This window comes from Theropithecus gelada, chromosome 2, assembly GCF_003255815.1.
Source record: "Theropithecus gelada isolate Dixy chromosome 2, Tgel_1.0, whole genome shotgun sequence".
NCBI classification, from domain to species: domain Eukaryota; kingdom Metazoa; phylum Chordata; class Mammalia; order Primates; family Cercopithecidae; genus Theropithecus; species Theropithecus gelada.
Genome location: NC_037669.1, coordinates 142,146,444 through 142,160,674, shown reverse-complemented (window position 1 = coordinate 142,160,674; position 14,231 = coordinate 142,146,444). Strand labels below are relative to the sequence as shown.

General features: G+C 37.9%; 1 long non-coding RNA gene across 1 annotated transcript in view; it reads left to right on the top strand.

Annotated features, from left to right (window-relative positions):
• Positions 1 to 564: 564 nt before the first annotated feature.
• LOC112618809 overlaps positions 565 to 14,231 on the top strand; it is a 56,661-nt gene continuing 42,994 nt past the window's right edge. Inside the window, exon 1 of the long non-coding RNA XR_003118128.1 lies at positions 565 to 719. This is a non-coding gene — a long non-coding RNA (uncharacterized LOC112618809). The remainder of the gene's footprint in view (positions 720 to 14,231) is intronic.

Genomic DNA, 14,231 nt, shown 5'->3' with positions numbered 1-14,231 from the left:
TAATCCCAGCACTTTGGGAGGCTGAGGCGGGTGGATCACAAGGTCAGGAGATCAAGGCCATCTTGGCCAACATGGTGAAACCCCGTCTCTACTAAAAATACAAAAATTAGCTGGGCATGGTGGTGGACATCTGTAGTCCGAGCTACTCAGGAGGCTGAGGCAGGATAATAGCTTGAACCTAGAAGGCGGAGCTTGCAGTGAGCCAAGATCGTGCCACTGCACTCCAACCTGGGGGACAGAGCGAGACTCTGTCTCAGAAAAAAAAAAAGAAAAATTCAAGAGTGGTTTAGCTGGGTGATTCTGCTGAAGTCACACAAGTGGTGGAGCTGGAATTTGATCTCAGATCCGTTAAATAAAGTTGAATTTCTCAAACAGTTCAAATCAGTGCTTCCCAACGAATGCATTTCCAAATCACCTGAAGAATCTAATTCAAATGCATATTCTGTTTCAGTAGGGTTTGGGCCAGGCGAGGTTCTACATAGCTAACAATCCCCCAAATTATGCTATGCTGCTGACAAGGGACCTCACAAGGAGGTAGTACAAGCCACTGCTAGTGGCTATGCAAAGGAGTGAAGCTTTCTAAGTGCAGTACCTGGCACAACGAATTGTCAAGCAAATGGTAAATCTTCTCTGCAAAGGGGAGCTGAGACTCAGTACCCACAATCCACTCTGGAGTCTCCTTATAATCCTGAAGAGGGAAGCCCAGAGGAAATTATCTGGTGAGCTTATCTCATCCTTCTAAAAAAAACGATGAGGATTGTTTTGAGGAGAGCTGCAGTGGGAGGTTGAAAGTCAAAGCCACACTATTTCTGGAGGCTTCCTCCTTTTTTCCTGGGATCAGACTCTACTTTTGTGCTATCATCCACCTTTGGGGAGGTCCATGAAGGTCGTCTGCTTTTGGGGGTGCATTTGGGACCAGGCAGGAGGCTGCACTTCCCAACTTAACCAAACACAGCTTCTCAACGGGGGCTTCCAAGTTGGGGCAAGGGCTATGCATGAGGCAGTCTGTGTGTGGGTGTTGGGGAGCTGAAGGGACATCCCTAGCTGGGCCAGGGAGCTCTGGTCTCTCCTTGTTTGTCTCCTACAACTGTGGCAACAACACAAAGCCTCTCAGTATGTGCATATTGCTTTGTAGTATCTCTTAGAGAGACAAGATAATGAGTAGTTTTCTTAGCTCATCCATGAAGTTAACATATAAAACATTAATTGCATTTAGGAGCATTTATTCAAGTAAGTGTAACTAGTAATTTCAAAAAATGCCCAATAATACTGATGTTACAGCACACTTGGCATGCTTTGCTCCAGAAATGCCAAGCATTTCCTCTGTTTGGCACTGGGGAGAATCCTGGCACTTTGCTTCAGAAACAAATCTCCTTAATTCCTGTGGACTCTGTATCAAGCTTGCATTGCTCTTTGGTTTTTCCAAGGCTAGGACCTGAGCTATTTGCTTTCTTTCATCTTCAGATCACTTCAGCCACCCACCAATGTGATTTCTGAAAGCACTGTGTGAAAATTTGAGAATTACGTTGTGTAAACCACTCTCTATTTCTTGGTAGACCTCTCTTCCCTCCCCCTCACAAAGCCCAGAGCCAGGGACAAAAAGGAATGGGAAAGCGGATTTGCCTTCCCCAGGACTTCCCAGCCAGGGCACAGAAGGACAACAATGCTGCCTCCCAGCATCTCCTAATGTCTCTAGAAATGAAAATGCTCTATCCGCCTCGCACTGCAAGGAAGAGGTGTGAGGCTCTCAATCCACACAGCTGGATATCAAAATCTTAAATGTTTTAAGAAAACAAGATGAGTAAGGTTAGAGAAGTGAGTCAGAAATGCCAAGTAGCAGATGTGAAAATGTGAGTAAATCACAGCCTCAGTGAACTAAAGGCTTTACAGCAGAAGGCTCCAAGATTTTTTGATTGTCACATGTATCTTTATCCATGTATCTCTGTGCTTTGGCTTGAAAGTTTACATCCCCTCCAAAATTAATGTTGAAATTTAATCCCCAAAACAACAGTATTAAGAGATAGGGCCTTTAGGAGGTGATTAGTCTATGAGGGTTCCTCCCTCACCAATGGCATTAGAACTTTATAAAAGTGTTAGAGGAAACTAACTAGGTTGTTTGTGCTCTTGCGCCCTTCCACTATGTGAGGACACAGTGTTTGTCTTCTCTGGAAAAGACAGCATTGAAGGCACCATCTTGGAAGTAAAGACTGGGCCCTCACCAGACACTGAACCTGCGGGCATTTGGGTTTTGAACTTCCCAGCCTCCGTAACTGTAAGTTACATTTAGTCTGTTTATAAATTACCCAGTCTGTGGAATTTTGTTATAGTAGCAGGACTAAACTAAGATACCCTCATATATTAATATATACATCTTAAATCATACCTGTAATGGGGAATATAAAGAATAGCAGTTTAAGTCACCCTCAGTGGAAGTTCTACTCTTTTTTCTCTACACCCTAATGCCTTCTCTCATATTGTCTCTGCAGTGCCTTCATCCCACCGTGGAGACTCCTGTTGTATTAATAATTAGGGATGGGTAGACAGGGCTGAAACTGAGGCTGGGTTGCTACTTTCTCACCCGTATAACCTCGCGGAAATGACCTTACTGAGACTTCTATTGAAGAGTCTGTAAAAGCAGATAATGATAGTACTACTTCCAGGGTTGTGGTGAGAATTCAGTGAGATATTGCATGGAAAGCATTTAGCACAATCCTGGTCCATGATAAATGTTTGATATTTGTTAGTAATAATTATTCAATAACTTGAGGCTCCCAGTATAGAAAAATTATCAAAACTTCAGAAATAAGGCAAGAGGATGAATGACTGTGTGCCTTTCAATGTCATAGTGGAGAGCTGTCCAATAGGTCTACCCCAGGTCCTGTGACACTGTAGGATAGGAACTTTGTCTGGCACAATTGGCTATTGATTTGCATCCAGTTCCCCTAAAGTTAGATATTAACTAACTAAGTTGCATATGATTTGGTCTACTAGAGGATGTGAATCATTTTTGTTGAGTAGAACAGATAACTGTAGAGGCTATAGTTGTATTGCTTTTGTTTTCGCTTTGTTTCATATCTACATTTGGAACTTGGTGGTTTCAACATCTTATCTCTTTCTAAGTATGTATTCATCTTGTATATCTTCTTTTGAATCAGCTTTATCATCCTACTTGTTCCCTCATTAATTAGGTAAATAATCTCTGACTTACATACATTATATACTGAATAAAAGAACTATATTTGTGTTATCATAGTTATATGATCTCCTTTATTTCAACTTCCCCATCAAGCTCTTGGCTACCAGGTGCCTCATCCTATCCTGAAATACCCCCAAGGAAGATAATTTCCAAACTTATATCCATATCCTACCTTTCTTTTAAGGCAAATTAGCATCTTATTTTAAGTGTTTAATTCAAGAAGTATTTACTGAAAAAAGAAATATTAACTCTGATTGTTTTCAAGTGATAGGATTTGGGATGATTTTTTCCCCCATTTTCTATTTTACTATTGTCCACATTCTCTATATTAATGATGTACAGTACTTATAGTGAAAAGAGAAAAAAATGTAACTTCTAAATAAGTGAGGACCTACTATATGCATGTCACCAGGTAGGACCCAGGAGGGAACACAATGGTGAATAATCCACTCTTCCTGCATTGACAGTACAAAAGTGTAAGCTATAAAACAGGACAGAATATAAGCACAGATTGAAAAATAACATTGAATCTGTGGGGAAAAGGCTGAGGAGAGGATGGAAGGGAAGGAATTGTCTTGGAAGGGTAGCATTTGATAATCCCATTAATAGCTACTAGCTAGTATTTAATGTACATTTGTTACATGCCAAGCACCCTCCTAAGTCCTTCACATGCACCTCATTTAACTTTCTTCTTTTTTTGTTGTTGTGTTAAAAAGATGTTGTGTAAGATTTACTATTTTAAGCATTTTTAATTGCACGGCATAATAGTGTTAAGTATATTCACATTGTTGTGAAATAGATGTCCAGAACTTTTTCATCTTTGAAATTTGACACTTTATAACCATTAAATAACAACTCCCCTTTTCATCTCCCCCGAGCCCCTGGTAACTACCATTTTACTTTGTTTCTATGAATTTGGCTACTTTAGATACCAGAGATCAGTGGAGTCCTACTGTATTTTTGTGTGTGAGTGACTGGCTTATTTCGCTTAGTACAATGTCTTCAAGGTTCATCCATGTTGTAGCATGTAACAGGATTTCCTTTCTTTTTAAGGCAGAATAATATTCCATTGTTTGTATATACCACATTTTGTTTATCCATTTATTCATCAATGAATGGAATACATGGGTTACTTTCACTTTTTGGCCTATGTGAATAATGCTGCTATGAACATGGGTGTGTAAATACCTTTTCAAGATACTGCTCTCAATTATTTTGGGTATATATCTAGAAATGAAGTTGCTGGATCATACGGTAGTTCTATTTTTACATTGTTGACAACCTCCATACTGTTTTCCATAGTGATTGTACATTTCACATTCCCACCAACAGTGCCCAAGGGATCCAATTTCTCCACAGCCTCACCAACACTTGTTATTTTCTGGTTTTTGACAGCAGCCATGCAAATGAGTGTAAAGTGATATCTCACTGTGGTTTTGATGTACATTTTTCTGGTAATTAGTGCTGCTGAGCATCTTTTCATATATTAGCCATTTGAGTATCATATCATATTTAGAAAACCATCTATTCAGGTCTTTTGCCCATTTTCTAAGAGTTATTTGATTATTTTGTTGTTGAGTTATAGAAGTTCTTTATAAATTCTATATATTAATTCCTTATCAGAGATATGATTTTCTAATATTTTCTACCATTCTGTAGGTTGCCTTTTCACTATGTTGATTGTGTTGTTTGATGCACACAAATTTTTAAGTTTGATATAGTTCTATTTGCCTAATTTTTGCTTTTGTTGCCTACACGTCTGTTGTATCCAAGAAATCATTTTTCATATCCAAGAAATCACTGTCAAGTTCAATGTCACAAATATTTTCCCCTATGTTTTCTTCTGGTAATTTTACAATTTTAGGTCTTACATTTATGTTTTTAATCCATTTTGAGTTAATTTTCTGTACGTGGTATAAGGACCCAACTTCATTCTTTTGCATGCAGATATCCAGTTTTCCCCACACCATTTGTTGAAGAGATCTTTTTTCTTCCCCATTGAGGGGTGTTGGCAACCTTGTTGAAAATTATTTGGCCATATATATGAGAGTTTGTTTCTGAGGTACTATTCCATTCTATTGGTCCATTTGTGTTATGCCAGTACCACATTATTTTGATTTCTGAAGCTTTGTAATGTTTTGAAATCAGGAAGTGGGAGTTCTCCATCTTTGTTCTTTTTCAAAATTGTTTTGGTTATTGAGGTTCCCTTGAGATTCCATATAAATTTTAGGGCAAAATTTTCTATTTCTGCAAAAAATGCCGTTGGGACTTTGATAGGGATTCTATTGAATCTGTAGATAACTTTCAGTAGTATGACATCTTAACAATATTAAGTCCTCCTTGGTCAGGCACAGTGGCTCACCCCTGTCATCCCAGCACTTTGGGAGGCCGAAGCAGGCAGATCATAAGGTCAAGAGATTGAGACCATCCTGGCCAACATGTTGAAACCCCATCTCTACTAAAAATACAAAAATTAGCTAGGCGTGGTGGTGTGTACCTGTAGTCCCAGCTACTCGGGAGGCTGAGGCAGGCAAATTGCTTGAATCTGGGAGGCAGAGGTTGCAGTGAGCCAAGATCGCACCACTGCACTCCAGTCTGCCAATAGAGCGAGACTCCATCTAAATATATATATATATATATATATATAAAGTCCTCCAATCCATGAACATAGGATATCTTTTCATTTATTTGTATCTTCCTTAATTTATTTCAGCATTGTTTTATAGTTTTCAGTGCACAAGTCTTTCATCTCCTTGGTTACGTTTATTTCTAAGTATTTTATTCTTTTTAATGTTACTGGAAATGAAATGTTCTTAATTTTTTTGGCTTATTGTTAATGTTTAGAAATGCAGCTGATTTCTGTATGTTGATTTTGTATCCTGCAACTTTGCTGAATTAGTGTACTAGTTCCAATAAGGCTTTATTTATTTATTTATTTGGTGTATATGGTATCTTTAGGGCATTGTACAGATAACATTATGTCATCTGCAAACAGAGATCATTTTACTTCTTCCTTTCTCATTTGGATGCCTTTTATTTCTTTTTCTTGCCTGATTGCTCAGGCTTTAATTCTCTTCATTTTATGGACTAGGAAATTGAAGCTTTGAGAAGTTAATTAGCTTGCCTGAGGTAATCAGTTAAGCAGCAAAGTTACAATAAAAACTCATGACTTTTGAACTCTACAGCTAGGAATTTAATCAATAGTGTTGAGTAGGGCTTTACCTGGTTGAGATGGGAAGGGTGGAAGCATTTTGGGCAGATGGATTCTGACTTGTTTAATATGATCCTCTATATCTTTTAGAGATTGCCACATTCCAATCAATAAACTCAAAGATGCTGAAGCAAAACTATGTTGAGTATAATTTTCTTTTTTCGTTTGTTTGTTTTGAGACAAGGTCTCACTCTGTAACCCAGGCTGGAGTGGCATGATCTAGGCTCACTGCAGTCTGGACCTCCCGGGCTCAAGCAATCTTTTCACCTCAGCCTCCTGAGTAGCTGGGACTACATCACCACACCCAGCTAATTTTTTTTTCTTTCTTTTTTTTTGGTATAGATGAGGTCTCACTACTTTGTCCAGGCTGGTCTTGAAGTCCCGAGCTCAAGCAATGCTCCTGTCTTGGCTTCTGAAAATGCTGGGATTACAAGTGTGAGCCACCATTCCCAATATTTTTTGTTTGTTTGTTTGTTTTTTAATGTTTTGGGAGACAATTTTTGTTCTAGGGTCAGTTCAAACAGCAGACTTAAATGGAATAAATCTGTACTGGCAATGAACATACTGTAAAAGTTGCCTTTGTGAATATACCCTTGATAGTCATTTGTATTCTTACAGTTTTTTTTTTTTCTTTACACATAGATTCAAACTTTTAGAGCTGGAAGAGACCTTAGAGAGGAAAAGGGGAAAAAGGACAACTTAAGTACTCCATTCCTCCATTCCTTATTCCTTTCCTTCCTTCCTTTTGTAGAAGTAATACATGCTGCTTAACTGTTTATAAAGCAACATAATTTAAAGAAGGAATTGCCTCCTCTTTGATGTCGGTTTCATCTTCACCATTCATCTTCCCATGGGTAAAACCACATTTAAAATTTGATGGGTCTCCATCTAGACTTAATTTCTATGCTTAGACATATACCACACACACACGCACACATTTGTGATATTATTTTTGTCCTTTCTTTTTTTTTTTACAAAATAATTAAAAAAATGGTATCATACTGTACCCAGGGGTCTGCAACTTGCCTTTAATCCACTCTGAAAAAGCACAAATTCTGTGTGCTTTGAGTGAGTTTCATTTATTGAAAAGATATCCCTAGACTCAACTAACATCTTCAGACACCATTTGCCCTGTAATGACTGAAACTCCATAGCAACATATAGTATCACTAGTTACCAAAAAACCAGTATTAACACCTCACTGCTGCAGACATTTAAAGCCTTCATTTCCCAAGGTTCCCATTTTTTGTGTTGTGTGTGCATACTTAACTCCAAATGGAATCAACAGGAAAGTTGTCTTGTTTTCATTGTGACTCAGGGCCATCCCCTAGTATAGTTTTTGGTGGAGGACTTGGGCCAAGAAAAGAGTAAACCCTTAGTGAGAACCAAATTCATTCACGCTATAAAACAAAAGTGCCTACCATTTGCCCAGGTCTTATCTCCTGATCCTCTCTTTGAAGGGGCTGTTCTTTTCAAATCATTAATTTCTAAAATGATACTCTCCCTGTTACAGCACTCACCCTATCACCAATTTACATCATTGAAAAAACCCAGTCTTAAATATTTCACAATTACAATAATACCAGGCACATTGTTAAACATTTTTATGGATTATCTAATGCAGTCATCTGAACCATGTGTACAATATGTAATGTTACACAGTATTGTATATTCTCCTTATTTTACTGGTGAGGGAACTGAGACTTATGGAGCTTTTGTATCTAACCCACATCATAAAGCTTGTGAGGAAGCCAGAGTTTGAAGCCAAACAGCCTTGTTCTTATATTTTAAGTGACCCTAAAAATGAATTCCCAGGAGCTGTATTATCATGACGGGGATGTGGATGTTTAGGTGGCTGGGATTTCCTTCTATCTGGTTTCTTCAGAAAGGCATATTCTGTTGTTTGGAAGTCAATTGGTTTTGAAACAAGAACAAACCCCTTGATAGCCATATGGAGATTTGCTATTCTGCCTACACTTTAAATTAACCTTATTGATGGGTTTCCTGCCAAGCTTAGTTTCATTTATTATGCATGTTCCTTTTGGTAGGTGGAAGGAAAAAAATGTGAGAATTATCCTCTAAATAAGGCAATATATAAGCAAGGCTTGCAAATTTTCTGAAGTGTATTTTTATTTGCCAAGTTTTCTGTACTTTTCTGGGGGTAAATGTGTTTATTAAGTAAAAAGTATGGTGATATCTTGAAATAAGGATATTTTAGTAGTATACAACCGTGAGTGGATCTATTTTCTCTTTCATTCATCATTGTCAGCTGAGACCATTCCCAGCCAGCAGCTAGGGGTGAAATGGTACCAAGATGGGTGAGCTGGTTTATTGTTTTTTTCTGAGTTAAAGAAATTTCAGCCTGAAATCCTATTCCTTTTGGATTCTAAAATGTGGCAACATATGAATGTATTAGAATAGTTGGTCGTAAGACTTACTATAGGGCTGCAAGTCAGGACCGGCTTCCCTGTATATGATGTGGAGAATGAACATTCTGGGGTATTCTCATCTTGGGATTAAAAACTATGAATCAGAGAAGGGGAAGTAAGATAAAATGTCTTCATTTAATCTTTTCTGACATTACCTAAGGTGGCCAGATGACAATGCCATTTGTATGGAATAGCCTTGGCATTTGATGATGGGGGAAGAAGTTTAGGTCAGTGGTACTCATAAATAGCTATTTTGTAATTGTCCTATCTAAATGAAGCTGGACTTGGGGGAAAGGTGAGAAGTTCCCAAAACAATTCACAGCCCCGTGGTTGCTGTAAATTACTTGGAGCTCTGGATCTTTCTGTCTGACTGGGAAAAATAATGACCCAACTCATCAGTTACATATGTGGGTTTGTTCAGAGAATTTCTGATGGAATCTGTGATTCTAAACCCTGTCAGTTCCCACGCTTCCTTTTATAACAAATATTTGAACACCCCTTTTAGTATACTGGAGTGAAATTTATATATGACACATTTAAAAATAAATATAACATCCTGTTATAACAGGAGAACAAAATAGAAAGTCATTTTTAATAAGATATGTATCTCAATTTGCAAATGTCGAGACAAGACTACCATTAAAAGATAATTTTTTAAAAAAAGATAAAATCATGACTCTCACCCAGATATAAAAATGAGCATATGTTGTATATTTTAATTAACTCAAAATGAGGAACCAGGCAAATGTTATAACCTGTTTAAGAGAGTAACCAAATAATGGACACATTATAGATCAGGAATATTGAAATGAATGTACAAATGAAGGCAAAACTAACTTCTTTAATAGTGGGGTACAGAGGTCAATTGAACATTTACCAAATAGGTCAGAATTTGCATGTCTGCAGACAAAAATTATTTTGCATTGCTGTCAGTTATCTATATTTTACAAAGTTGTAGCATAGTCTCCATGGAATTAGAACCAGATAACCTGGAGGGGTGTCCTGTAGATGGTGCACAGTTCTCCACCGCAGCACACTCTGTATTATCGCTAATGAAATAGTCAGACATTTGCAACCACAGGTAAAAACATGCTGAATGAGGCATCTGCACAGGCAGACTGACTCCACTGGCCGGATGGTCAGCCAGAATACCTTAAACAGTGATGGCTTCAGCTAGTTTCTGAACTGGGAACCAGCTCTTAGTAAATTTCTGAACAAAGAAAGTACACTCTTTCCTCACTTTATACCATGCCTGAACTCCTAGAAAATTCAGTGCTTTTTAAGACTGTTTGAAAACACTGTATGCATAATGGGGTTGGATTTTAGTTAAGACAATTGTAAGTATGTTTTTCAGATAATTATTAATATGATAATTATAAATATACAAATATCTGGCAGGATGTCCAAAATTTGTGGGGCATGCAGCAAATCCTTTATTGTGAGGATTTTTTCTGCACATTGCAGGGACTCTACCACCTTAGTCCTACCTACCAAATGCAAGTGGTGTCCTCCCAACCACTGTGACAACCAAAAAAAACTCTGACAAGTTAATACACTCCCTAAGGATGGATAGTGCCCACAAGGAGAAGCACTGTTACTGCCGAAATATGTTTGGGACCCATAGCTTTATTCCCACTTCCTGCAAAATCATCTGCTCAGCCTGGCAGCTGTGGAGAAAGGCAGAGGGCCTTCTTGACCAGGGCTGTGCCCCCAAAAATTATAGATTAAAAAAATTGACCCATCTTTTCTGAATTCCTCTCTTCCAAGTTTAACTCTTCAACAAGGTGAAAGACAAAGGAGGCCCCTCATTGAAAGTAACTCCCAGCCTACCCACCCCCAATCTATTTGACTGAAGTTTGCTTCTGCTTTTCTGAAGAGTTCTTGCCATTAAGACCTGTGGTATAGGGGCTGATGCAGACAGAAAGTGGCAAAGTCAAATGACCAAAGGCGACAGGCTGTTCACAAACTAAATGAAGTGGTGGGACCATGTGTACCTGCCATGACTTGAGGGACAGCTGCCAATCAAACTCAACCTCATGTTGCCAGATCTTCTGATTTATTTCCAAGAGAAACCGAAAATCTGAAATATTTGTATGTAATTATTCAGGTCTTAGATGTTAGGTGTTATGTGCATGTATACATACGTGTGGGTATAGATGGATAGATACATACATCATGCATACATACTGTTCTTCATATGTAGACCCATGAATAAAAGAAACAATACCTTGGGTACAAACAAGGTCCCACCTTTGAATCAGAATGAAAACTATGAGGTAAGTATTATTAGCCCCATTGCAGAGATGAAGGAATAGGAGTGTAGAGAAATTAAGCAACTTTCCTAAAGTCACACAGTCAGTAGCAGGACTGGAATTTTAATCACGCCTGTTTTGCTTCCTGATACCAGATTGCTGCCCAGTCTATGAAGAGAACGTGCCATCTATTACGAGACTACAGGACATTGTTCACTTCATTTTTTAATGATTCAAAGACAAAAACTTCAAGCGATGAGCAATGTTTGCTGAAAGCAGCATTTATTTAAGTAAAACTAACTTTTCTTAGAGCTTCTTGATCTGGCCTGTCAGGAGCCTACAGGGCTTTTTGGAGAAGGAAGAGTGTATGGGTTTTGATAGTGTTTGCAGTGAGCTGGGTGAGTCATTTGCTGTGTTAGCCTGCCATCCATTAAAGCTGGTGATGAGAATGAATCCCTGGGGGTTGCTTGTGAAAAATGTTAAAAGCTTTAATTGAAAGGATCTCCAACAGAGGCCACAAGTAACTTTCTCATTGTGAATTCCTGTGTTGCCCCCAAATGCCCTGGGGCCCCGCCAAATGGCAGGGCCAGGTCATTCTGATGCGCTTAAGCCATAAGCCTCTGGCAGGGCTTTGATGATGCTAGGCCTGGAGTCCTGTGCCACCCCCAACAGGGAGGGACACACTGTGAGAAATGTCATCTGTCAGGGTCTGCAAATTAAACCAGCCTTATGGAAAGTGGGGAAGTTTAATGTTTAAAACGTCCTGATTGAAATGCTCGCATGATGAAAAAGATGGGCTTGGTCACCTGAAAGGGCATGTGTTGGACTAAGGCAGCAGGCAATGCACCTGAAGCTTCTCATTCGCTTCATGAGGTTCATAATGAACATTTACCACTTTCCTTTCCTTTGTTTGTGCATTTGTCTATCCATTTACCGCCCCAGCTCAGTTCATGGTGTGACCCAGGCTGACATTCTATTCACATCAGCAGGCATTTCTCCTTCTAGAGGGGATGTGCTACTGGGAAGCTGTCACAGGCTTCCCCAGGCTACTTAAGGGGAGAGTAGAGAAAAAGCAGTTAAGAATTCCTGTGTTAGAGCTCTCATCTAGAAGCTTTTCAAACAAGCAAACATCCTACCGCTTTAAAAAATGTTTTTATTACACCCATAATACATGCTCAATAAAGACAAAGTAGGGAGAAGAAAGACAAAAACAAAACAAAAAGTCTTGATCCCACTTGAGAAATATGTGTGTGTTCAGGGTAAGCTGCAGGAGAAGGCAGCAGTGTCAGTGAAATGTCCTCTGAATCTAAAGAGATGTTAGGTGAGGACTGGCCCCTAAATTCACTACTGTCTTCATACAGAGTCTGGCAGAAGGTGATCATGCAGTTCCCTAATCTCTCTGTGGATAAAATTTCTTTTGTTGATAGATAAGACTAGGAGAACAATTATTACTGCTATTTGGAATAATATAGTAAAAAGTTTAACAATTACCTACCAATATATACTTTAAGCTTAAAATCCAAAGCAATTTAGGAACATTCTCTATGTATATTGCAAATCATATACCATTATGTGAGCGCTTAGGATGCTTAGGAGGGGAGGCAGAGAATACAAATGTGGAAATGAAATGCAGGGCAGCACAAATTGTGTAAATGAAATCTAGACTGTTTCTGGGAACATAATTTCATGAATAAAGATGATCTAGCATCTCTGAACTATGTATTTTAAGATTAATATTTCTCAATAGTACTTGTCAAAGTGAGTGGCAGTAGAATCCATAATAAGTACTTTATTGAATTATATTTAGTTTAAATATAAATGTAAAAAGGCACCATGAATTCTCATGTCAAATTATGTCACCCGAAAGTTAATTAGTTATACTATGGTACAAAAAAAGAATTATTTTTAATTTGGCAAAATATAGGTTTGTGTTTCTAACAATTCAATCAAAGACATTATTTTTTTAATTGATACAATTTAATTTTTAAAACAGTTTTAGGTTCATAGAAAAATTGAGCAGAAAGTACAGAATGTTGCCATATCCCCCTGTCCCACAACCTCCTCCACTATCAACATCCCCTACCATAGAGATAGATTCATTACAATCAATGAACCTGCACTGATGTATCATTAGCACCAAAAGCTCATAGTTTACATTAGGGTTCACTCTTGGTGTTATGTTTCTATGGGTTTTGTTAAATGTATGATGATATTTATCAGTGTCTACTGCTGTAGTATCATTCAGAATTGTTTCATTGCCATAAAAATCTGCCATGCTCTGCGTTGTCCTCCCTCCTCAACCCTGGCAACCACTGATCTTTTAACTGTCCCCATAGTTTTGCCTTTTCTGGAATGTCATATAGTTGGAATTATACAGTATGTAGCCTTTCAGATTGGTTTCTTTCACTTAGTACCATGCATTTAAGTTGCCTCAACGTTTTTCATGGCTTGATAACTCGATAATTTATTTAGATCTGAATAATATTTCTTCATGAGGATATACCACAGTTGATATCCATTCACCTACTAAAAAACATTTTGGTTATTTCCAACTTTTGGCAATTATGAACAAAGCTGCTATAAACATCCATGTGCTGGTTTTTGTGTGGAGTTGCCAATTCCGTTGAGTAAATACTGAGGAGTGTGATTGTTGGATCTTTGGGTAAGAATATGTTTAGTTTTATAAGAAACTGCCAAACTGTCTTCCAATATGGCTGTACCATTATGCATTCCTACCAGCAATAAATGAGAGTTCCTGTTGTTCCACATCCTCACCAGCATTTGGTGTCGTCAGTGTTTTGTTTTGTATTTTGGCCATTCTAATACTTGTTTTAATTTGTAACTCTCTTATGAAATATGATGAACATCTTTATGTATGTTCCCTTTCCATATATATGGAACAGACTATTTACATATATGTCTATCTTCTCTGATTACGGGTCTGTTCAGGTTTTTGTCCACTTTTTAATAAGGTTGTTTTTTTCTATTGTTGAGTTTTAAGAGTTCTTTGTATATTTAATATAACCGTCCTTTATTATATATTTATTATTTTCTAATATATATGTCCAATTCAATAAATTTTCCTTTAAGCACTGCTTTTGCTGCATCTTACACATTTTGATGTTTTATTTTAATTTTCATTT